This window comes from Chiloscyllium punctatum, chromosome 6 (assembly GCF_047496795.1).
Source record: "Chiloscyllium punctatum isolate Juve2018m chromosome 6, sChiPun1.3, whole genome shotgun sequence".
Classification (NCBI taxonomy): Eukaryota; Metazoa; Chordata; class Chondrichthyes; order Orectolobiformes; family Hemiscylliidae; genus Chiloscyllium; species Chiloscyllium punctatum.
Window position 1 is genome coordinate 4,753,630 of NC_092744.1, and position 25,994 is coordinate 4,779,623.

Below are 25,994 nucleotides of genomic sequence, written 5' to 3' on the forward strand. Positions count from 1 at the left end.
GTTTGAAATCTGCTTTACTTTCCCATAAAGCTATCATCTCTTGCTCGAGATTGGTCCACTTGAGGAATGAATCATTCTCTCGACATTTACTTTGGCAATCCCCTTTTGCATCTTTCATCTACCTCAAATAGCTCCCCTCTTCAACTCCAGAGGCCTAAATAATTCAATCTGTCTTCGTAAAAACAAAACCTTCCCCCCTCCCCCCCCCATCTCTGGAATTAATCTTGAGAACATCCTCTGAACTACCTCCAATACAGTTACATCCTTCCTCATAGGTCAATCCTTCTTGACCTGCAATATTCTTCCTGACCTCTCCGCCCCCATCCCCTCTCCAGCCTATCACCCTCACCTTAACCTCCTTCCACCTATCGCATTCCCAACGCCCCTCCCCCAAGTCCCTCCTCCCTACCTTTTATCTTAGCCTGCTTAGCACACCGTCCTCATTCCTTAAGGGCTTATGCCCGAAACGTCGATTCTCCTGCTCCTTGGATACTGCCTGACCTGCTGCGCTTTTCCAGCAACACATTTTTCACATCCTTCTTCAAGTAAGGAGACCAAAATTGTATGCGATTATTATATTAGAGTCATAGAGATGTACAGCATGGAAACAGACCCTTCAGTCCAACCCCTCCATGCCGACCAGATATCCCAACCCAATCTAGTCCCACCTGCCAGCACCCGGCCCATATCCCTCCAAACCCTTCCTATTCATATACCCATCCAAATGCCTCGGCACGGTGGCACAGTGGTTAGCACTGCTGCCTCACAGCGCCAGAGACCCGGGTACAATCCCCACCTCAGGCGACTGTCTGTGTGGAGTTTGCACATTCTCCCAGTGTCTGCGTGGGTTTCCTCCGGGAGCTCCGGTTTCCTCCCACAATCCAAAAAATGTGCAGGCCAGGTAAATTGGACAAGCTAAATTGCCCGTAGTGTTAGGTGTAGGGGTAAATGTAGGGGAATGAGTCTGGGTGGGTTGCTCTTTGGAGGGTCGGTGTGGACTTGTTGGGCCGAAGGGCCTGTTTCCACACTGTAAGTAATCTAATCTAAATGTTGGAATTGTACCAGCCTCCACCACATCCTCTGGCAGCTCAATCCATACACATACCACCCTCTGTGTAAAAACGTTACCCCTTAGCTCTCTTTTATATCTTTCCCCTCTCCCAGTAAACCTATGCCCTCTAGCTCTGGACTCCCCAGCCCCAGGGAAAAGACTTTGTCTATTTATCCAATCCATGCCCCTCATAATTTTGTAAACCTCTATAAAAGGTCACCCCTCTGATGTTCCAGAGAAAACAGCCCCAGTCAATTCAGCCTCTCCCTGTGTGGAAGGTGAGTAAAAATTGACTTTATCCCGGAGCATTTTGGACATTAGACAAAATGGCTCCTATAAGTTCTTGACATGTTCGTTCTAAAGTTGTAAAGTAGTATCTGCTATGTGTAATACCAAAATTTGCTTACAGTTAAAGATAACTGCTGACAGTTAGCACTTGGAAAGAGATAACTGAAATGACTGTTGACAGCATTTGAAATGTCCTAAGTTCTGTTTTAACCTGATAAGATTTCTCGACCGCAGAACGTTCCAAACTCCAGCACACCTAGGGTATGGTTGGAGCATTTCGTGTGTCAATGAAATAACGTTATTGGATTGGACATTTCAAAGACCAACAAACTGTTGTAAATCTTGTGATTGGGTAAATTAGAATCACCCGAGTAGATGAATGTGCAGTTTTAGAGAATATAGGGTAACTCGTCGTTCACTTTGAAGAGCGACTGGCCGGTGTGCAGTTGACTCTGGAGACCTTTTAGGAGAAAGTGAGGACTGCAGATGCTGGAGATCAGAGCTTAAAAATGTGTTGCTGGAAAAGCGCAGCAGGTCAGGCAGCATCAAAGGAGAAGGAGAATCGACGTTTCGGGCATAAGCCCTTCTTCAGGAATCTTTGCAATGCTATAGAGCAGATCGTTGTCTTTGTATGCATAGTGTAAACTGTCTCCACGGGTCCGAATAAATCTCTTATGATTAATGCTTTAACAGTGACCGGTGCCAGCGAGGGCACTCAGGACCGAAGAGTCCAACTCGTCACCTGTAGCTCAGATCCTCCAACCCTGGCAACATCCTTGTAAATCTTCTCCAAACCCTTTCAAGTTTCACAACATCTTTCTGATAGGAAGAAGACCAGAATTGCATACAATATTCCAACAGTGGCCTGACTAATGTCCTGTACAGCTGCAACATGACCTCCCAACTCCTGTATTCAATACTCTGACCAATAAAGGAAAGCATACCAAACGCCTTCATCACTATCCTATCTACCTGTAACTCCACTTTCAACGAGATATGAACCTGCACTGCTAGGTCTCTGTTCAGCAACACTCCCTGGGACCTTACCATTAAGTGTATAAGTCCTGCTAAGATTTGCTTTCCCAAAATGCAGCACCTCACATTTATCGTAATTAAACTCCATCTGCCACTTCTCAGCCCACTGGCCCATCTGGTCAAGATCCTGTTGTAATCTGAGGATCACACCTCTTCGCTGTCCACTACACCTCCAATTTTGGTGTCATCTGCAAACTTACTAACTGCACCTCTTATGCTCGCATCCAAATCATTTATGTAATTGCGGCACTCCACTGGTCATAGGCCTCCAGTCTGAAAAACAACCCTCCACCACCACCCTCTGTCTTCTACCTTTGAGCCAGTTCTGTATCCAAATGGCTAGTTCTCCCTGTGTTCCATGAGATCTAACCTTGCTATCCAGTCTCCCATGGGGAACCTTGTCGAACGCCTTACTGAAGTCCATATACATCACATCTACCGCTCTGCCCTCAGCAATCCTCTTTGTTACTTTTTCAAAAAAATCAGTCAAGTTTGTGAGACATGTTGACTATCCCTTGCCTTTCCAAATCAGTCCTTGCCTTTCCACATACATGTACATCCTGTCCCTCGGGATGCCCTCCAACAACTTGCCCACCACCAACGTTAGGCTCACTGGCCTATAATTCCCTCCAGCCAACCTCCAGTCTTCCGGCACCACACCCGTGACTATCGATGACAAAAATATCTCAGCAAGAGGCCCACCAATCACTCCTCTAGCTTCCCAGAGTTCTAGGGTACACGTGATCAGGTCCTAGGGATTTATCCACCTTTATCCGTTTCATGACATCCAGCACTTCCTCCTCTGTAATATGGACATTCTGCGAGATGTCACCATCTATTTCTCTACATTCTATATCTTCCATATCCTTTTCCACAGTAAATACTGATGCAAAATACTCGTTTAGTATCTCCCCCATTTTCTGTGGCTCCACACAAAGGCCGCCTTGCTGATCTTTGAGGGGCCCTATTCTCTCCCTAGTTATCCTTTTGTCATTAATGTATTTGTAAAGACCCTTTGGATTCTCCTTAACTCTATTTGCCAAAGCTATGTCCCCGTTTTGCCCTCCTGATTTCCCTCTTAAATATACTCCTACTTTCTTTATACGCTTCGAAGGATTCACTCGATCTATCCTGTCTATACCTGACATATGCTTCCTTCTTTTTCTTAACCAAACCCGCAATTTCTTTAGTCATCCAGCATTCCCTATACCTACCAGCCTTCCCTTTCACCCTGACAGGAATACACTTTCTCTGGATTCTTGTTATCTCATTCCTGAAGGCTTCCCATTTTCCAGCCGTTCCTTTACCTGCGAACATCTGCCTAAGTCAGCTTTTGGAAGTTCTTGCCTAATACCATCAAAATTGGCCTTTCTCAAATTTAGAATTTCAACTTTTAGATCTGGTCTATCCTTTTCCATCAGTTTTTAAAATCTAATAGAATTGTGGTCACTGGTCCCAAAGTGCTCCCCCACTGACACCTCAGTCACCTGCCCTGCCTTATTTCCCAAGAGTAGGTCAAGTTTTGCGCCTTCTCTAGTAGGTACATCCACATACTGAATCAGAAAATTGTCTTGTACACACTTAACAAATTCCACTCCATCTAAACCCTTAACACTATGGCAGTTCGGATGAGGAAAAGGGCTCTGGGGACAGGATGAGCCAACTGACCAAGGCACCATGGTGCAGAAGGCCATTCAAGAGGGGGGAGTTAATAGAGAAGTAGTGGTTACAGGGAATTCTATAATTAGGGGGACAGATAGTATCCTTTGCAAGCCGGATCAGGAGTCTCGCATGGTGTGTTGCCTGCCCGGTGCCAGGGTGTGGGACATCTCTGACCGGCTTGAAAGGATGTTGGAATGGGAGGGGGAGGATCCAGTTGTTGTGGTCCACACTGGGACTAACAACATAGGCAAGACTAGGGTGGAGGACCTGGTGGGAATTACGAGGCACTAGGCAGGAAGTTGAAGCACAGGTGCTCAAGGGTCATAATCTCCGGATTACTGCCCGAGCCACGTGCCAATTGGCATAGGGACAAGAAAATTAGGCAAGTAAACACGTGGCTAAGGGATTGGTGTGGGAAAGAGGGATTCCACTTCATGGGGCATAGGCATCAGTTTTGGAACAGGGGGGATCTGTACCGTTGGGACGGTCTCCACCTGAACCGATCAGGTACCAATGTTCTAGCGAAGAGGATAAATAGGGTGGTCAGTAGGACTTTAAACTTCTGAGTTGGAGGGAAGGGAAAGTGAAAGCAACAGGGAGTATGGAGTTAAATGGAAAGACAAGCAACAGGATAGCATGTGTCCAGGTGGATTTAAAATTGAGGCAGATTGGGAATGCAGAAAAAAGCAAGGATAACTTAGGACATCATATGACTTCCAATATCTCTAATGATAAGAAAGTTAGCATCAAGGCGCTTTACCTGAATGCTCGTAGCATTCATAACAAAGCAGATGAACTAATGGCACAGATAATAGTGAATGATTATGATGTGGTAGGCATCACAGAGACTTGGTTACAGGGGGATCAGGACTGGCAGTTAAACCTCCAAGAATTTTCAACTTATCGAAAAGACAGAAAGGCCGGCAGAGGGGGTGGGGTTGCCTTGTTAGTTAAGAACAATATTAAATCTGTGGCACTGAATGACATAGCGTCAGATGATGTGGAGTCTGTGTGGGTGGAATTGAGGAACCACAAAGGCAAAAAAACCATAATGGGAGTTATGTACAGACCTCCTAACAGTGGTCAGGAGCAGGCACGCAACATGTACCGGGAAATAGAGAAGGCATGTCAGAAAGGCAAGGTCACGGTGATCATGGGGGACTTCAATATGCAGGTGGACTGGGTAAATAATGTTGCCAGTGGATCCAAAGAAAGGGAATTCATGGAATGCTTACAGGATGGCTTTTTGGAACAGCTTGTCATGGAGCCCACAAGGGAGCAGGCTATTCTGGACCTAGTGCTTTGCAATGAACCAGACTTTATAAAAGATCTTAAAGTAAGGGAACCCTTAGGAAGCAGCGATCATAATATGGTAGAGTGCAGTCTGGAGTTTGAAAGAGAGAAGGCAAAATCGGATGTAATGGTGTTACAGTTAAATAAAAGGTAATTATGAGGGCATGAGAGAGGAACTGACAAAAATAGACTGGAAGCAGAGGTTTGCGGGGAAGACGGTAGAGCAAAAATGGCAGGAGTTTGTGGGTATAATTGAGGACACTGTACAGAGGTTCATCCCCAAGAAAAGAAAGATTATCCGGGGAGGGATTAGACAGCCATGGATGACAAAGGAAGTCAGGAAATGTATTAAAGAAAAAGAGAAATCCTATAAAGTGGCCAAGAGCAGTGGGAAATCGGAAGATTGGGAAGGCTACAAAAACAAACAGAGGATAACAAAGAGAGTAATAAGAAAGGAGAGGATCAAATATGAAGGTAGGCTAGCCAGTAATATTAGAAACGATAGTAAAAGTTTCTTTCAATACATAAGAAACAAACGACAGACAAAAGTAGACATTGGGCCACTTCAAACTGATGCTGGAAGCCTCGTGATGGGAGATAAGGAAATAGCAGGAGAACTTAACAAGTACTTTGCGTCAGTTTTCACAGTGGAAGACAGGAATAATATCCCAACAATTAAAGGGAGTCAGGAGGCTGAGTTGAGTATGGTTGTCATTACAAAAGAGATAGTGCTAGAAAAGCTAAAAAGTCTTAAAATTGATAAATCTCCTGGCCCCGATGGGATACATCCTAGAGTTCTGAGAGAGATGGCTGAGGAAATAACGGAGGCATTGGTTGAGATCTTTCAAGAGTCACTGGAGTCACGGAAAGTCCCGGATGATTGGAAGATCGCTGTTGTAACCCCATTGTTCAAGACAAAAGATGGAAAATTATAGGCCAATTAGCCTAACCTCGGTTGTTGGTAAAATTCTAGAATCCATCATTAAGGATGAGGTTTCGAAATTCTTAGAAGAGCAGAGTCTGATTAGAACAAGTCAACATGGATTTAGTAAGGGGAGGTCATGCCTGACAAACCTGTTGGTATTCTTTGAAGAGGTGACAAGCAGGTTAGACCAGGGAAACCCAGTGGATGTGGTCTATCTCGACTTCCAAAAGGCCTTTGATAAGGTGTCACATGGGAGGCTGCTGAGCAAGGTGAGGGCCCATGGTGTTCAAGGTGAGCTACTGGGATGGATTGAGGATTGGCTGTCTGACAGAAGGCAGAGAGATGGGATAAAAGGTTCTTTTTCAGAATGGCAGCCGGTGACGAGCGGTGTCCCGCAGGGTTCAGTGTTGGGGCCACAGCTGTTCGCATTATATATTAATTATCTGGATGAAGGGACTGGGGGCATTCTAGCGAAGTTTGCTGATGATACAAAGATAGGTGGACAGGCAGGTAGTACTGAGGAAGTGGGGAGGCTGCAGAAGGATCTAGACAGTTTGGGAGAGTGGTCCAGGAAATGGCTGATGGAATTCAACGTGAACAAATGCGAGGTCTTGCACTTTGGCAAAAAGAATAAAAGCACAGACTACTTTCTAAACGGTGAGAAAATTCGTAAAGCCAAAGTACAAAGGGATCTGGGAGTGCTAGTCGAGGATTCTCTAAAGGTCAACATGCAGGTTGAGTCCGTGATTAAGAAAGCGAATGCAGTGTTGTCACTTATCTCAAGAGGGTTGGAATATAAAAGCACCATTGTGCTACTGAGACTTTATAAAGCTCTGGTTAGGCCCCATTTGGAGTACTGTGTCCAGTTTTGGTCCCCACACCTCAGGAAGGACATACTGGCACTGGAACGTGTCCAGCGGAGATTCACATGGATGATCCCTGGAATGGTAGGTCTAACATATGAGGAACGCCTGAGGATCTTGGGATTGTATTCATTGGAGTTTAGAAGATTAAGGGGAGACTTAATAGAGACGTACAAGATAATACATGGCTTGGAAAGGGTGGACGCTAGGAAATTGTTTCCGTTAGGTGAGGAGACTAGGACCCGTGGACACAGCCTTAGAATTAGAGGGGGTAAATTCAGAACAGAAATGCGGAGACATTTCTTCAGCCAGAGAGTGGTGGGCCTGTGGAGTTCATTGCCGCAGAGTGCAGTGGAGGCCGGGAGCTAAATGTCTTCAAGGCAGAGATTGATAGATTCTTGTTGTCTCGGGGAATTAAGGGCTATGGGGAGAATGCGGGTAAGTGGAGTTGAAGTGCCCAGCAGCCATGATTGAATGGCGGAGTGGACTCGATGGGCCGAATGGCCTTACTTCCACTCCTAATGTCTTATGGTCTTATTGTCCCAGTCTAGCTTGGAAAATTGAAATCCCCTACCATAACCACTCTATTATTCTTACAGATAGAGGAGATCTCCTTACAAGTTTGTTTCTCAATTTCCCTCTGACTATTAGGAGCTCTGTAAAGCAATCCCAATAAGGTGATCATCCCCTTCTTATTTCTCAGTTCCACCCAAATAACGTCTCTGGATGTATTTCCAGGAATATCCTCCCTCAGCACAGCTGATCAAGAATGCCACTCCCCCTCCTCTCTTGCCTCCCTTTCTATTCTTCCTGTTGCATTTGTATCCTGGATCATTAAGCTGCCAGTCCTGCCCATCCCTGAGCCACGTTTCTGTCATTGCTATGGTATCCCAGTCCCATGTTCCTAACCATGCCCTGAGTTCATCTGCCTTCCCTGTTAGGCCCCTTGTATTGAAATAAATGCAGTTTAATTTATTAGTCCTACCTTGTCCCTGCCTGCCCTGACTGTTTGACTCACTTCTGTTATCAGCTGTACCCGCCTCAGATAGATCTATCTCCCTTGGTCCCACCCCCCCACCTTACTAGTTTAAATCCTCCCAAGCAGTTCTAGCCAGTATATTAGTCCCCTTCCAACTTAGGTGCAATCTGTTCTTCTTCTACCCCAAAAGAGATTCCAATGATCCAAAAATGTGAATCTTTCCCCCATACACCAGCTCCTCAGCCATGCATTCATCTGCTCTATCCTCCTATTCCTGCCCTCAACAGCTCATAGCACCGGGAGTATTCCATATATGAGGAACGGCTGAGGAACTTGGGATTGTATTCATTCTCGAGGACCTTCTTTTTAAATTCCTGCCTAACTGTCTATAATCACCCTTCAGAATCTCAATCTTTTCCCTTCCAATGTCGTTGGTTCCAATGTGGACAATAACCTCCTGTTGGCCCCTCTCCCCCATGAGAACATTCTGCACCCTCTCTGAGACATCCTTGATCCTGGCACCAGGGAAGCAACACTCCATTCTGATTTTTCTCTGCTGGCCACAGAAACGTCTGTCTGTTCCTCGGACTACAGAATCCCCTAACACAATTGATCTCTTGGAACCCGACGTACCCCTTGTTGCATTAGAGCCAGTCTCAATACCAGAAACTTGGCTGTTCGTGCTATATTTCCCGGAGAATTCATCACCCCCTACATTTTCCAAAACAGCATATCTGTTTGAAATGGGGATAGCCACAGAAGTCTCCTGCACTAGGCGCCTACCTCTCTTACCTTTCCTGGAGTTAACCCATCTATGTGACTGTATCGGAGACTTTCCCCCCTTCCTATAACTGTCATCCATCACATACTGTTGCAAATCCCTCATCGCTTCTAACAGTCTCTCCAACCGATCCATTCGATCTGATAAGATTCGCAACCAGCACTCTGCTGATCACAGGCCTCCAGTCTGAAAAGCAACCCTCCATCACCACCCTCTGTCTTCTACCTTCGAGCCAGTTCTGTATCCAAATGGCTAGTTCTCTCTATATTCCATGTGATCTAACCTTGCTAACCAGTCTACCAGGAGGCCCCTTGTCGAACATCTTATAGAAGTCCATATAGATCACACCCACTGCTCTGCCCTCAATCGTCTTTGTTACTTTGTCAAAAAACTTAATCAAGTTAGTGAGACATGATTTCCAACGCACAAAGTCAAGTTGACTATCCCCAATTAGTCCTTCCTTTCCAAACACTTTACAATAACTTGCACTAAGACTGGATACAACCATTGGCAATTACATTATAGTAGCTGGATTCCCCAATATCCTTGGAGTGACCATTAATCAGCCATATAAGTACTGTGGCTATAAGGGCAGTTGAGAGGCTGGGAATTCTGTGGAAAACAACTCACTTCTCAACTTTTCCCAACTGGACCATCATCTACAAGGCACAAGTCAGAAATGTGATGGAATACTCCCCACAGAGTCAGAGAGAGAGAGAGAGAGAGAGAGAGAGAGAGAGAGAGAGAGAGAGAGAGTCATAAAGTCACACAGCTTGGAAACAAACTATGTGATCCAAACTATTAATACTGACCAAGTTTCTTGAACTAAATCAGTCTCACTTGTCTGCATTTGACCCGTATCCCTCTAAACCTTTCCTATTCATCTAACTGTTCAAATTTCTTTTAAATTCAACTGGACTTGCATCTATCACTTCTGCTGGCAGTATATTCCACATACGAACCACCCTCTGAAAAAAAAATACCCCTCAGGTCCCTTTCAAGTTTTTCTTCTCTCACCTATAGCTTTGAACTCTCCTGTTCAAGGGAAAAGACCTTTGTTATTGACCTTGTCTGTGCCTCGTATGATTTTATAAACCTTTATAAAGTCATTCATCAGTCTCCGATGTTCCAGGGAAAAAAGTCCCAGCCTCTCTCTGTAAGTCAAATTCTCCAATCCCAGAAACATCTTTGTAAATCTTTTCTGAACTCCCTGCAATTTAATAACATCCTTCTCTAACAGGGAGACCAGAACTGTACACAGTATTCCCAGGGTAGCCTCACCAGTGTCCTGTACAACTTCATGACATCCCACCTGGGTGCAGCTCGACACCATCCAGGACAAAGCAGCTGCTTAACTGGCACCCTAACTAACATCTTGAATGTTGATTCCCTCCACCACAAATAGTAAATTCTATTGCCACTCCGCAAATGACACACAGACTAGAGAGCAGGCTATTGTACAGTAAGTGTTATATAACAGAGGGGTAATTAGTAATCTTTTAAAGGTTTATGGATGAATTCCCATAAATTGATAGATTTACATAGAACATAGAACAGTACAGCACAGAACAGGCCCTTCAGCCCATAATGTTGTGCCAACCATTGATCCTCATGTATGCACCCTCAAATTTCTGTGACCATATGCATGCCCAGCAGTCTCTTAAAATGTCCCCAATGACCTTGCTTCCACAACTGCTGCTGGCAACGCATTCCATGCTCTCATAACTTTGTGTAAAGAACCCACCTCTGACATTCCCTCTACACTTTCCTCCAACCAGCTTAAAACTATGACTCCTCATGTTAGCTATTTCTGCCCTGGGAAATAGAGTCGATAGCCAGAGACTATCTATGCCTCTCATTATGTTGTATACCTCAATTAGGTCCCCTCTCCTCCTCCTTTTCTCCAATGAAAAAAAGTCCAAGCTCAGTCACCCTCTCTTCATAAGATAAGCCCTCCAGTCCAGGCAGCATCCTGGTAAACCTCCTCTGAACCCTCTCCAAAGCATCCACATCTTTCCTATAATAGGGCGACCAAAACTGGACGCAGTATTCCAAGTGCGGTCTAACCAAAGTTTTATAGAGCTGCAACAAGATCTCACGACTCTTAAACTCAATACCCCTGTTAATGAAAGCCAAAACACCATATGCTTTCTTAACAACACTGTCCACTTGGGTGGCCATTTTAAGGGATGTACCTGCACACCAAGATCCCTCTGTTCCTCCACACTGCCAAGAATCCTATCCTTAATCCTGTACTCAGCTTTCAAATTCGACCTTCCAAATGCATCACCTCGCATTTATCGAGGTTGAACTCCAACTGCCACCTCTCAGCCCATCTCTGCATCCTGTCAATGTCCCGCTGCAGCCTACAACAGCCCTCTATACTGTCAACAACACCTCCAACCTTTGTGTCGTCTGCAAACTTGCTGACCCATCCTTCAATCCGCTCATCCAAGTCATTAATAAAAATTACAAAGAGTAGAGGCCCAAGGACAGAGCCCTGTGGAACACCACTCATCATTTTCCTTCTACTGCTCCTCGGATGCTGCCTGAATTGCTGTGCTCTTCCAGCACCACCAATCCAGAATTTGTCTTCTACTACCACTCGCTGTCTTCTGTTAGCCAGCCAATTCTGTATCCAGACAGCTATGTTCCCCTGTATCCCATTCCTCCTGACCTTCTGAATGAACCTACCATGGGGAACCTTATCAAATGCCTTGCTGAAGTCCATATTCACCACATTCACGGCTCAACCCTCATCAACTTTTCTAGTCACACCCTCAAAGAACTTGATAAGGTTTGTGAGGCATGACGTGCCCCTCACAAAGCCGTGTTGACTGCATTTAATGAAGCCATCATATTTGAAAGTGGGGCATTTCCATCTCAGCTCAAGGGTTTAAATTTGAACAAAGGAAATTGCATAGGCTTGAGGGACAAATTGGTTGTGTTGGATTGTCAAAACACATTCAAAGATATGATGGTACCAGGTTGTTTTGCTATAAAAACACGGGTTTACAGTGTTTAGTCATTGCACTGATAGAACATAGAAAAATACAGCGCAGTACAGGCCCTTCGGCCCTCGATGTTGCGCCGACCGAAGCCCACCTAACCTACACTAGCCCAATAACCTCCATATGCTTGTCCAATGCCCGCTTGAATGACCATAAAGAGGGAGAGTCCACCACTGCTACTGGCTGATGAGTAGAGGACGCCATTTCTAAAATGCAAACTTTTAAAATGTGTGTTGGCTATAGTGTGATCGCATCACCAACACTAAGTGTTATTTGTATTGTGTAAGTATGGTATCATGCAAGGTCACAGAGAAACATAACTATCACGCTATCGAAGAAATGACTGTACACAGGCAAGTTAGTCTTTAAAGAACTGTGTATTTTATAGCAACTATGTATTCCCTCATGTACAAAAACTCAAAAGGTCAGTCAACCTAGATTAATAAATCCAGTTAAGGACTGTATAAAATTTAAAGAAAACAAAACCTATAAAGTTGCCAGGAATAATAAGCCTGAAAATTGGAAGCAGCATTTGTAAATACAAAGTTGGACCAAGAAAATTGATATGAAAAAAGAAAAATACAATGTATATAAATTAATGAGAAAGAAAAAAAAGCCTTTGATATGAAGGAAATGTTTGACCATGAAGAATGTGGTTCAGACAAGTTTGCAGCGGGGGAGTAGAGAAATACCAGAGAAGCTAAATGATGCCTTTGTCTCTCTTCATTGAAGATGCAGCAATAAATCTCAGAATCACACATCCAAGAGCAGACACTAGACAGAAGAAAAACCAAAGATTTGAAAGAAGCGTTCGTAAGAAGGTTGTGTAAGAAACTGGACTGCAGATTGAGTAACCCCCAAGACCGGAAATGTTCCATTCAATAATGCTGAAAGAAACTGGATGTATTAGTGATCATTGAGTGTGGAACTGTACTGCACAGGAACAGGCCCTTTGGCCCATGATGTTGTGTCAAACAAAGTCAAATTAACCTAATCCTTCTGCCTGCCCTTGGTCCATACCCCTCCATTCCCTGCAGATTCATGTGCTTATCTAAAACTTCCTTAAATGCTCCAGTCATATCTACCTTCACCAACACCCCAGACTCCCACCACTCTCTCTGTCAAAAAACCTCCTCTCTCACCTTAAATGGATACCCTGAGTATTAGACTTTTCAACTCGGCAGGGGGTGGGGGGGGGGAGAAAAGATTCTGACTGTCAACCCAATCTACACCTCTCAATTTTACAGACTTCTATCAAGTCTCCCCTCTGCCTCCACTGCTCCAGAGAAAACATTCTGAGTTTGTCTAGCCTTTCCTTATAGCTCATACCCTCTAATTCAGATAGCATCCTGATAAACCTCTTCTGCACCATCTTCAAGACCCCTATATCATTCCGATAATGTGGCAACTGGAATGGAATTTGGCCAAACCAAATTTTTATAAAGCTGCAACATGACATCCTGATTCTTGTACTAGTTCCCCGACCAATAAAGGCGAGTATGCCATATGCCTTCTTTACCACCCTATCTACTTGCGTATCCACTTACAGGGAGCTATGAACTTGAACCCAAAGATCCCTCTGTACACAGTGCTGTTCACGGTCCTGTCAGTAACTATATACTTTTCCTTAACAATTGATCTCCCAAATTGCAGCATCTCCCACCTGGATTAAACTCCATCTACCATCTCTCCATTCATATCTGCAACTGATTCAGATCGCATTGTATCCTTTGACAATCTTCCACACCATCCATAACTCCACTAATCTTTGCATCATCTGCTGACTCACTAACTCAACCATCTATGATTTTTATCCAAGTCACTTCTATATATCAAACAGCAGAGGCCCCCATACGGATCCCTGAGGAACACCACTGGATCCCCAGCCAGAGAAACACCTTTCCACCACTAGTCTCTTTGTTATATAAGTAAGCCAGTTCTGAATTTACACGGCCAAGTCACTGTGGATTCCATGCATCTTAATCTTCCGGATGAGCCTACCATGAAGGACTTTGTCAAAAGCTTCACTAAAATCCATGTAGGCAACATTCGCTGCCCTTTCCTCAATGATCTCAGTCACCTCCTCGAAAAATTCAATAAAGGTAGTAAGACATGATCTGCCCTACACAAAGCTACGCTGACTCAAATGCACGTAAATCCTATCTCCTAAGGATTGTCTCCAATAACTTCCCAACCACCGATGTGAGACTCACCAGTCTGTAGTTTCCCGGATTGTCCCTATTTCCCTTCTCTAACAGAGGAGCAACATTAGCTACTCACCAGCCCTCCAGGACCTCTACAGTAGCAAATGCAAAGATCTTGGTCAAGGCCCCAGTGATCTCCTCCCTTGTTTCTCTCAGTAATCTGGGGTAGATACCATAGGGCCCAGGGACCTTATCCATCTTAATGCTCTTCTCATACCCAATACCACTTCTTTCTTAACTTCAAAATGCTCATGCTTCACCCACATCTCACTATCCTCCACATCTTTCTTCTGGGTGAATACCAACACAAAGTACTCTTTCAAAATTCTAGAGAGGCTGCAATGGTTCCTGCAGTTTGGAAGATAACAAATGTTACTTCATCATTGAAAGGGAATGAGAAAAAATGGGGAACTGCACAACTATTAACCTTAAGTCAGTACTGGGGAAATGTCTGGAATCCAATCTAAAGGAGGGGATAAATGGACCCTTGGATAATAATGATCTGATTGGGCAGAGTCAGCAGGAATGTGGTGAAGGGAAATAGTTTTTGAACTGGTTGGAACTTGTTGAGCATGTTATGAAAAAGTTCGACCTCAGACCTTCGAGTGACCATCCTCCAAGGTGGACTTCAGGACAGGCAATAATGCAAAGTGGCCGAGCAGAGGCTGATAGCCAAGTTCAGTACACATAGGGAGGGCCTCAACCAGGATCTTGGGTTCATGTCACATTATAGGTGACCCCACTGCACTACACTCTCCTACAGACCCATACACATACACTCCCACATGCACCCTCTCATAGACCTATACTCCTTTATACTCAGAGATACATGCTCTCTCTCACAGACACTCATACCCACCATGCACACCCATACAAGTTTGTGGGGTGAATTTTTACTTGCAGAATTACATTTTATTTTGCTCCAAAACTGCATGAATCAATGTAAGATTCTGTAAATCCTTTTTTTTAAGATTAGAACAGTCTGACCAAACGCCTTCTTCACTATTCTATCTACCTACGACCTGGTGGACAAGTTGTAGGAGGAAATCCTGAGGGACAGAATGTACCTGAAGGACAGAATTTGGAAAGGCAAGGACTGATTAGGGATAGTCAACATGGCTTTGTGCGTCGGAAATCATGTCTCACAAACTTGATTGAATGTTTTGAAGAAGTAACAAAAAAGATTGATGAGGGCAGAGCAGTAGATGTGATCTATATGGACTTCAGTAAGGCATTCGACAAGGTTTCCCATGGGTGACTGATTAGCAAGGTTAGATCTCATGGAATACAGGGAGAACTAGCCATTTGGATACAGAACTGGCTCAAAAGGTAGAAGACAGAGGGTGGTGGTGGAGGGTTGTTTTACAGACTGGAGGCCTGTGACCAGTGGAGTGCCGCAATTACATAAATGATTTGGATGCGAGCATAAGAGGTGCAGTTAGTAAGTTTGCAGATGACACCAAAATTGGAGGTGTAGTGGTCAGCAAAGAGGGTTACCTCAGATTACAACAGGATCTGGTCCAGATGGGCCAATGGGCTGAGAAGTGGCAGATGGAGTTTAATTCAGATAAATGCGAGGTGCTGCATTTTGGGAAAGCAAATCTTAGCAGGACTTATACACTTAATGGTAAGGTCCCAGGGAGTGTTGCTGAACAGAGACCTAGGAGTGCAGGTTCATATCTCCTTGAAAGTGGAGTCACAGGTAGATAGGATAGTGATGAAGGCGTTTGGTATGCTTTCCTTTATTGGTCAGAGTATTGAGTACAGGAGTTGGGAGGTCATGTTGCGGCTGTACAGGATATTGGTTAGGCCACTGTTGGAATATTGTGTGCAATTCTGGTCTCCTTCCTATCGCAAAGATGTTGTGAAACTTGAAAGGGCATCAGAAAAGATTTACAAGGATGTTGCCAGGGTTGGAGGATCTGAGCTACAGAGAGAGGCTGAACAGGCTGGTGCTGTTTTCCCTGGAGCGTCGGAGGCTGCGGGGTGACCTTATAGAGGTTTACAAAATCATGAGGGGCATGGATAGGATAAATAGACAAAGTCTTTTCCCTGGGGTCGGGGAGTCCAGAACTAGAGGGCATAGCTTTAGGGTGAGAGGAGAAAGATATAAAAGAGACCTATGGGGCAACTTTTTCACACAGAGGGTGGTACGTGTATAGAATGAGCTGCCAGAGAAAGTGGTGGAGGTTGGTACAATTGCAACATTTAAGAGGCATTTGGATGGGTATATGAATAGGAAGGGTTTGGAGGGATATGGGCCGGGTGCTGGCAGGTGGGACAAGATTGGGTTGGGATATCTGGTCGGCGTGGACCTAATGGTCTGTTTCCATGCTGTACATCTCTATGACTCTATGACCATTGGGGCACAGATGGCTTCACACAGTACATTGAAGGAGTGAGGTTACCCCATCAAGGCCAACATGGCACCTATTGTTAAAATTCACCTGAGAATGTAACTTTAAGTTCTGGGATTTACATAAGAAAGAACTGAAACCAACATGCCCATTCTAAAAGATGAGATACTTAAACAATCCAGGTCATTTTCAATATATAAATTTCAGTTACATCACACTATATACTTTTGCTCTAAATTCTGTGCCCTATGATCTTATATTACACCTGATGAAGGAGCAGTGCTCTGAAAGTTAGTGCTTCCATATAAACCTAGTGGACTGTATCCTGGTGTTGTGTGATTTTTTTACTTTGTACACCATTCAAACACCAGCACCTCCAAATCATTTATTGGACACTATCGCTATGTTCCTTTATGACATGGGCCTCAGTTGATCACATCTTCTGGAAGTGATCTTGTGTTTTGTAAATATAGCATCACTTAGTGATGCCTGATCATTGTTTAGGCCAGAGAGTCTTGGTTGATATTTTGCATTAGGTATTTGCTTGTTCCCAGTGTCATGGGCCTCTCTCGAGTGACCATATAGTGAACACACTCTCTTGATCAAGGTAGTGTTTGTCCTCTTGGGATTTTGAGAACAGATCTTACATGGGACTGAGTGATGTGGGCCATGGTGAGATTGGAGATAAAACTGGACAAGTCAAGTGACCCCCAACTTTACATGGGAGAATCTGACTGTCTTTTCACAAATGGCAAGTTACATTTCTTATGGGCAGTGAGTTGCTGATTGATGGTGATTAAAGCTTGTTAAATGCTTTGTTGACCCCCCAACACTTCCCATTTTATCAAACTCACAAGATTAGATTAGATTCCCTACAGTGTGGAAACAGGCCGTTTGGCCCAACAAGTCCACACCGACCCTCTGAACATAGAGCAGTACAGCACAGAACAGGTCCTTCAGCCCACGATGTTGTGCCGACCACTGATCCTAGTGTATGCAACCTCAAATTTCTGTGACCATATATATGTCGAGGAGTCTCTTAAACGTCCCCAATGACCCTGCCTCCACAACTGCTGCTGGCAACGCATTCCATGCTCTCACAACTCTCTGTGTAAAGAACCCACCTCTGACATCCCCTCTATACTTTCCTCCAACCAGCTTAAAACTATGACACCTCGTGTTAGTCATTTCTGCCTTGGGAAATAGTCTCTGGCTATCGACTCAATCTCTGCCTCTCACTATGTTGTATACCTCAATTAGGTCCCCTCTTCTCCTCCTTTTCTCCAATGAAAAAAGTCCGAGCTCAGTCAACCTCTCCTCATAAGATAAGCCCTCCAGTCCAGGCAGCATCCTGGTAAACCTCCTCTGAACCCTCTCCAAAGCATCCACATCTTTCCTATAATAGGGCGACCAGAACTGGACGCAGTATTCCAAGTGCGGTCTAACCAAAAGTTTTATAGAGCTGCAACAAGATCTCATGACTCTTAAACTCAATACCCCTGTTAATAAAAGCCAAAACACCATATGCTTTCTTAACTGTCCACATGGGTGGCCATTTTAAGGGATCTATGTACCTGCACACCAAGATCCCTCTGTTCCTCCACACTGCCAAGAATCCGATCCTTAATCCTGTACTCAGCTTTCAAATTCGACCTTCCAAAATGCATCACCTCGCATTTATCCAGGTTGAACTCCATCTGCCACTCTCAGCCCAACTCTGCATCCTGTCAATGTCCCACTGCAGCCTACAACAGCCCTCTATACTGTCAATGACACCTCCAACCTTTGTGTCATCTGCAAACTTGCTGACCCATCCTCCAATCCCCTCATCCAAGTCATTAATAAAAATTACAAACAATAGAGGCCCAAGGACAGAGCCCTGTGGAACACCACTCACCACAGACTTCCAGGCAGAATATTTTCCTTCTACCACCACTCGCTGTCTTCTGTTGCCCAGCCAATTCTGTATCCAGAGAGCTATGTTCCCCTGAATCCCATTCCTCCTGACCTTCTGAATGAGCCTACCATGGGGAACCTTGTCAAATGCTTTGCTGAAGTCCATATACCCCACATCCACAGCTCGACCCTCAGCAACCTTTCTAGTCACATCCTCAAAAGAACTCTATAAAAAGGTTTGAGGCATGACCTGCCCCTCACAAAGCTGTGTTGACTCATTCACCTCACACTATGGGCAATTTAGCATGGCCAATCCACCTAACCTGCACATCGTTGGACTGTGGGAGGAAACTGGAGTACCCGGAGGAAACCCACACAGATACAGGGAGAGAATGTGCAAACTCCTCACAAACAGTCGCCCAAGGCTGGAATTGAACCCGGGTCCCCGGCGCTGCGAGACAGCAGTGCTAACCACTGAGCCACCATGCCACCCTCCACGATAAAGTAAAGTAATCTGGACATGGCAGTCAGAGCAGATACCTGGAGACATCAGCTGTGCTGAATGTGAGAGGACACCATACTGCTCAGCACCAAACAGTATCTCAGAGCACCAGCCACATGCACCCATCATTCACATACCTTGCTGTCACGCCCCACACAGACTGCAGAGGCCCAGTAAGGAGTCAGAGGGAATGCTGATCATAGCCTCTCGATCTAAAACACCAAGCACTTTCTCCCACACTCACACCAAACATTTACATACCCAGAAGTGCTCTAACACACAACTGAATGGTTTGCACAAGCGTTTAAACAAAATGTTAGCTACGGCCTTTATAAACATGCCTACGGAAATTGTGGAGAAAGGGAGGACTGTTGATGCCAAAGCTGAAACATGTGGCACTGGAAAAGCACAGAAGGTCAGGCAGCATCTGAGGACCAAGACAATCTGAGGAGCGTTCCTGGTGAAGGGCTAATGCCCGAAATGTCTACTCTCCTGCTCCTCTGATGCTGCCTGACCATATGTGCTCTTCTAGTCAATACTGAAATTGTGGTTTAATTACAGAGTCCCGGTCATTTTAAATATTCAGGTTTTCCTTCTACTTCTTTCTGCTAGACTTTTTCCATGAAGTTTCTTTCAAATTTACTGGTTTCAATTTCAATAAATCCTGGGGCCTTCCTGATTCTACAGCTCTGATCTAAGGGGGGGGTTTTATCCTCGGCTTGAAGCCTCATTTTGTGCAGCCTGCAGGCCCAAAGCTGAGATGAACATTAAAAAGAAGAAGAATTTAAAAAAAAATGTTCTTTGCCTTCTCAGTTTTGCACAATTTTTCCTGACATTATTGCCGACATTATTCCCTTCTCCCTTCAGAAAATTCTTTAACAGTTTCTCTGGAGCATTGAGTTGCTTTTTACAGGGATTCCTTCACAAAGGCCTTGGCTTTTTCTCAGTATACAAATTGCCCATTTCTGAGAGACAACAGTACATACACAGACAAAGATACAGTGGAGACGGAGCTCATTAAAATGTCCTTAAGTACTTAAATATTCTTAACTACCCCCACCCCGTACCTGTAGGGGATACGTTCCAAGACTTACTGCAGAAGGCTGAAACCGCATACCCAATCATTTAAGTGGGAAGCGTACCTTCCCAGCAGCCTCCTGGTCCCTGGTTCTGGAACGTTCCCTATAATACGTTCAGGCTGCGGTAAACATGCAGGGAACTGAAACAGTGGTAACCAGACCCGCGGATGTGGGGGTCACCCTACACCAGAGATAGCTTACTCACTTTCACTACTCAGGGTCACTAATGTCCTTTAGGGAAGGAAACTGCCATCCTGACCTGGTCTGGTCTACATGTGACTCTAAACCCACAGCAATGTGGTTGACTCTTAACAGCCCTCAGGGTAATCAGGTATGGGTCATAAATGCTAGCTCAGCCAGTGATGCCCTCATCCCGTGAATGAATAAAAAGATTAAAAGGTTCCATAACTAACCCCAAACGTTATTATCCGGGAGAGTTGGCAGATGACCAGGTTGCAACTCTTCGAGGTCTTCTCACTTCCTGATGTAGGGTACATCTTGCAGGGTCATTCTTCAAAGTTCTGCTGAAAAAGCAAGATTTTCTCAGGCTCTTTAAACACTGGTCTCTGTGCCAAGTGTATGCCTTATTTGGAACTGCCTGTGCAGATGACCAATCCGGAATGTTGTGTCCCTGTTTGGTAGAGACAGCAATTTCCTGCAATTTTAGCTCTTAGCAGACCGGAATAACTCGGCATCATTTCATTCACATATCAGCCTATTGGAAAGCATCTTCTCAGTTCCAGCTATCTTCAGCCTTATCCAACAGTGGCCGGCTATACTCTTTTTCTAACCCAGAACCCCATCTCACTTCTTCCATCTTCTGAGGAAAGTTGTACCTTTAGCCTGCTGAGCGTGCCCTGTTGTTACTTCCACAGGTTCCACAGTCTGTCAGTAATCACGGTTCCGCTGCTGACTGATTGTGTCTTAAAGTGTTAAATTCTCTCCAAAGCTTTTCTTTTCTCTTGGTCTCTGGGATTCCTTCTTGTTGTGGGGATCAGATCCGCACTGTTGGAACTGGCATTTTTCCCAGACTCCTGGGACCTTGTGATATTTTCTACTGGAATGTGGGACTAGGGCAAGGGTAGCTTTGATATGGTATTAGGATTATCCCATTCAGAACTAACACCTTACACAGCATTTGTGTTTCCATTAACCTGCTCATTAGGCTACTCGAAATTTTAATGTCTATGTTTCCTGATCACAAGCCTGAATTTGCCCAATTTGTGTACCAGTGTTCTCTTGTCCTGCTGACATGGTTTAACTTGAAGCAATATTCATGATTAATCTTTGCTGTTCTATTTAGGATTTACTTGTGTTTATTTAGTTTCCTCATTTGGCTAATTCCGCATGTGAGATGCGCTTGCAAATATTGTTGTTTCTGCAAAAATCACAAGGCTGAATTATGAGTGGGGGTGTATATTAAGCTAAATATGCTTGCACAAACAGCTACAAGTAGCTGCATCTTGCTTCTGCAGAAATTGCAAGGCGGAATCATGAGGGTGGTATACCAAGAAATAACTAACTGAAAAGGGAGGTGGTCAGCTGGTAGAAACAGATGTATTGACATGACAATTGCAATTGTCAGGCACATAGGGAGTTAGTATGAACAAGATAACCAAGTAAGGCATAAAATAAATATGGAGGGGGGCGACAGGCTTATAGTAGTGGGAAATGTAACAGAGGCGGTGTGAAGCTAGAGCTTGTGATAGGCTACACGCAACAGCAAAAGCAACCAACGGGGTAAAAGGGGAGTACCGAGAGACTCAACTGAACTGTATTAATTGTAATGTAACCTTCTGATCAGTGTGCCTACTTTGTGGTCACCCGGACTTGCAAGAATGTATGAATAAAGACTACTTCAGAATTTGACTCGGACTAAAATTATTTGGCAGTGAACTTCGTTTCTCACACGCAGAATCATTACAGCACAAAAGGAGGCCATTCAGCCCATTGTGCCAGCATCAGCTCGATTACAAAGAGCCAATCTCCTGCCTTTTCCCCATACCCCTGCACACCATTACAATCCAAATAACGAGTTTTACATTTTTTCATACTTCTTCATAACTCAGTTTTTTGACACCAAAACCCATACAATCTCATATTCATAGAGACTATGGCTAATGTCTCATACCCCTATGCTAGCCACATATTCCTTTCGGTAAGGAGCCCAAATCTTTTTCCTGTTTTGACGATATACCTCATTGTGTTTGTTGATTGCTATTCTGCAAATGATTGCATGTGCCAAGAACAAAGTCCACTCCGCTCCCAGATCTTTCAGCGTTCCCTATCCATTCAACACAGTTGAGCATGAGTCTCATTTTTCTAAAAGTTGAAAGTCTTGTTTCTGTCAGAATTGAATTGTGTATGACAGATTCTGGCAATTTGTAAATTTAGCGTGGATCCTTCCAGACACCTGATGAATTCTGACAAAGAGTCACCAGACTCAAAATCTTAACTGTGTTTCTCCCACAGATGCTGCCAAACCGGTTGAGTTTCTCCAATAATTTCGACTTTTGTTCTACACTTCCATTGTTAACTTCCAGCTGTTCTTGAATATCCCTCCTAATTTGATGTTATCCATTAATTTCCATATTGTTTTTAGATTAAGGTTATTGATGTAGGTTATAAAAAGTGGGTACCTCAACAGTAATCCATCTTCCAAACATCACATCACTATGTACTGGATTATTCCAACTCAATTTCTTTAAACTTGTTCCTGTTCGCAGATTCCAATATTTTCCTAATTATTGGTGAAAGACTAATAGAAGCACCAAAGGATAATTACCCACACTTGTTTTACATTGTTTTAAAAGCAGGATGCTGCACTGACTTCATCCAACCTCCATCTTCACTGAACACTGTTGCTAGGTTTGGCGCTAAATAACACTAAACACAAAAAAACTACAACATTTTTTTAAAAAAAATTATATATTTTTTCCTCAATAGTCTTTTGAGCTCAGAAAGGGCACAAATGCCCAAGTCTTTGAAATCTTTGCAGATTACTGATGTACAAATGATGGAGCCCGACAGGCCACGTAGAAAAAAGGTTAAAATCAATGATTGCCTTCTTTGAAAAATTCCCATACTGTTGGTTGTCTCATTTTATTCAGTGAGGCAGTGATGCGAAGAAGTTCCTTTCTCAAATCTCTAAGCTTGTATACTATACAGAATTAACTTGGTCTCAGTTATAAAGACACCCCTCGTCTCAGAAGGTGATCAGGTGAAAGCTCTTACCTGAAAATGAACGAAACCATACCCAGCCTGTCTGGTAGCTTTGGATCAGATCTGTGACTCGAGGACTTGGAGTCTCTCCCTCGTTGTTGTTTGGTCTGAGGACCCAATTCACAAGCTTCACTCTTGGCGTTTGTATGTTGTCCGCTTAGTAGAACCTTTGTGGCCTTAAGAAGAGCAACCTGACAACACTTCATTCTTTACGTGCGTGCCTGGAAAGGTTTGGCCCAACACACAGTCCTTGAAATCTCTCCTGATAAAGGAGGAGGATACATATGATGTCAGCAAATAGAAAAGATTTGCAGTTGTAATTTTTTCCAAACTACCAGCCATAGTGTTAAACAACTTAAAATGCTTTTAATCAAAATATCGCAGCTAAGAAAACAAATGCCCAGTACGAGGGATTATGGTGACGGACTTCAAACAAGGACAGGCTTGTGACTCAACATAAACTAATACTAGCAGCAATGAGTAGCTCAGAAATGCTGCTGACATCAGGAGTAAAAGAGAAATGGGGAGAGAGAGAGAGAGAGACAGAGAGAGAGAGAGAGGGGAGGGAGAGAGAGAGAGAGACAGAGAGAGGGGAGGGAGAGAGAGAGAGAGGGGAGGGAGAGAGAGAGGAGAGAGGGGAGGGAGAGAGAGAGAGAGAGGGGAGGGAGAGAGAGAGAGAGAGGGGAGGGAGAGAGAGAGAGAGACAGATAGAGGGGAGGGAGAGAGAGAGAGAGGGGAGGGAGAGAGAGAGAGAGGGGAGGGAGAGAGAGAGAGAGGGGAGGGAGAGAGAGAGAGAGGGGAGGGAGAGAGAGAGAGAGAGAGAGGGGAGGGAGAGAGAGAGGAGAGAGGGGAGGGAGAGAGAGAGGAGAGAGGGGAGGGAGAGAGAGAGGAGAGAGGGGAGGGAGAGAGAGAGAGAGACAGATAGAGGGGAGGGAGAGAGAGAGAGAGGGGAGGGAGAGAGAGAGAGAGGGGAGGGAGAGACAGAGAGAGAGACAGAGAGAGGGGAGGGAGAGAGAGAGAGAGACAGATAGAGGGGAGGGAGAGAGAGAGAGAGGGGAGGGAGAGAGAGAGAGAGAGGGGAGGGAGAGAGAGAGAGAGAGAGGGGAGGGAGAGAGAGAGAGAGGGGAGGGAGAGAGAGAGAGACAGAGAGAGGGGAGGGAGAGAGAGAGAGAGACAGAGAGAGGGGAGGGAGAGAGAGAGAGAGAGGGGAGGGAGAGAGAGAGAGAGAGGGGAGGGAGAGAGAGAGAGAGAGGGGAGGGAGAGAGAGAGAGAGAGGGGAGGGAGAGAGAGAGAGAGAGGGGAGGGAGAGAGAGAGAGAGAGGGGAGGGAGAGAGAGAGAGAGAGGGGAGGGAGAGAGAGAGAGAGAGAGGGGAGGGAGAGAGAGAGAGAGGGGAGGGAGAGAGAGAGAGAGACAGATAGAGGGGAGGGAGAGAGAGAGAGAGGGGAGGGAGAGACAGAGAGAGAGAGAGAGAATGCCTGAATTACTATGCAATGTGGGAAGACGGGGACAGACACTGAGTACGACCCCTGTTTGGTAGCGGGGCAATACTCTAGCAAATGAAAAGCCAAGAATGAGGAGGAATACTTGATGCAGAGAAAAAAACATCACAATAGAGTTGTTTTAGCATTAATCCTCCAAATATTGGATAGCACTTATTCCATTTTAAAAACATGTACAACAATTTGCAGAGAGAGAGAGAGAGAAAGAGACACAATCAATCAATATCCTTTGCAACTTGGACATTAGGCCTACCATTGTCTAATAAGTAACCGATATTAAGTTGTAGCTCTAAGGAATATAAACAAACATTTCAGACCAGGTATTTGCTCTAGTTCTCCTGTTTGTGAATCTCTCTTGCCCTCTTCTGTTGGAAATCTTGTCCCCAACAAGCGAAGGGGTGAACCAAGAGAGTTTGATCTCTCTCAAGCCACCGCACCCTGTTGTTGAGCTTCTCGGTGCATGAATTGGAGCCACATTAAAAAAAAGGCTCCAAACTTAACACTCCACCAAGTGGCCTATCATAGGAATAGCTTTCCATCATTGCAAGTTTAAAGGACACAGGAAATTTAAATCATTCATTTTTAAAGATTGTCACAGAAGTGAAACTAGTCTAGAGCTTTAATAAGATGTGCACAAGAAAAAGACGCTGGGCAATAGAGAAGGACAAACCCATTTTTACCTGTAACATAGAAAAATGCTTTAAAGAGGTTCTTCAAGGAGTTAAAAGAAAACTGAAAGATAGGGAGGAGTGAACAAAGATTTGGTCATGGTTTTGGCCTTTGAGGAGAGCAAGGTGGAAGAATGTTTAAGTAGCACATAGACACATGAACATGCAGGAAGTAAAGGATACAAACCATGTACAGACAGATGGGCTTTATTTAGAACATGATGTGAAGGTGCCGGTGTTGGACTGAGGTGGACAAAGTTCGAATGCCCACGACACCAGGTTATAGTCCAACAGGTTTACTTGGAAGCACTAGCTTTCGGAGCATCACTCCTTCATGTAGAACAGGATCATAAGACACATAAATCCCAGAATTTTTATAAATTCTGTATTCCTGAATTGAAACCTGGAACACATTCTAAAAGATGAAAGACTTAACAACAATCTAGGTTTGTTCAATATATCATTTGAGTTGCATAACACTGTAATATTTTGCTATAGATTCTGTGTCTTATGATTCTGCTCCACAGCCACCTGATGAAGGAGCAGCACTCTGAAAGCTAGTGCTTCCAATAAAACCTGTTGTTCCCTTGCTTAAGAAGAGTAACAGGGATAATCCAAGTAATTACAGACCTGTGAGCCTGACGTCAGGGTAGGGAAGCTACTGGAGAAGATACTAAG

At 44.4% G+C, this 25,994-nt stretch overlaps 1 protein-coding gene across 2 annotated transcripts in view; it reads right to left on the reverse strand.

The window, feature by feature from the left end:
* zbtb38 (zinc finger and BTB domain containing 38) overlaps positions 1 to 23,715 on the reverse strand; it is a 123,707-nt gene extending 99,992 nt beyond the window's left edge. For both annotated transcript variants that reach the window (XM_072571927.1, XM_072571922.1), the window contains exon 1: positions 23,161 to 23,715. The gene's annotated coding sequence lies outside the window, so the exon portion shown is untranslated. The remainder of the gene's footprint in view (positions 1 to 23,160) is intronic.
* Positions 23,716 to 25,994: the final 2,279 nt, after the last annotated feature.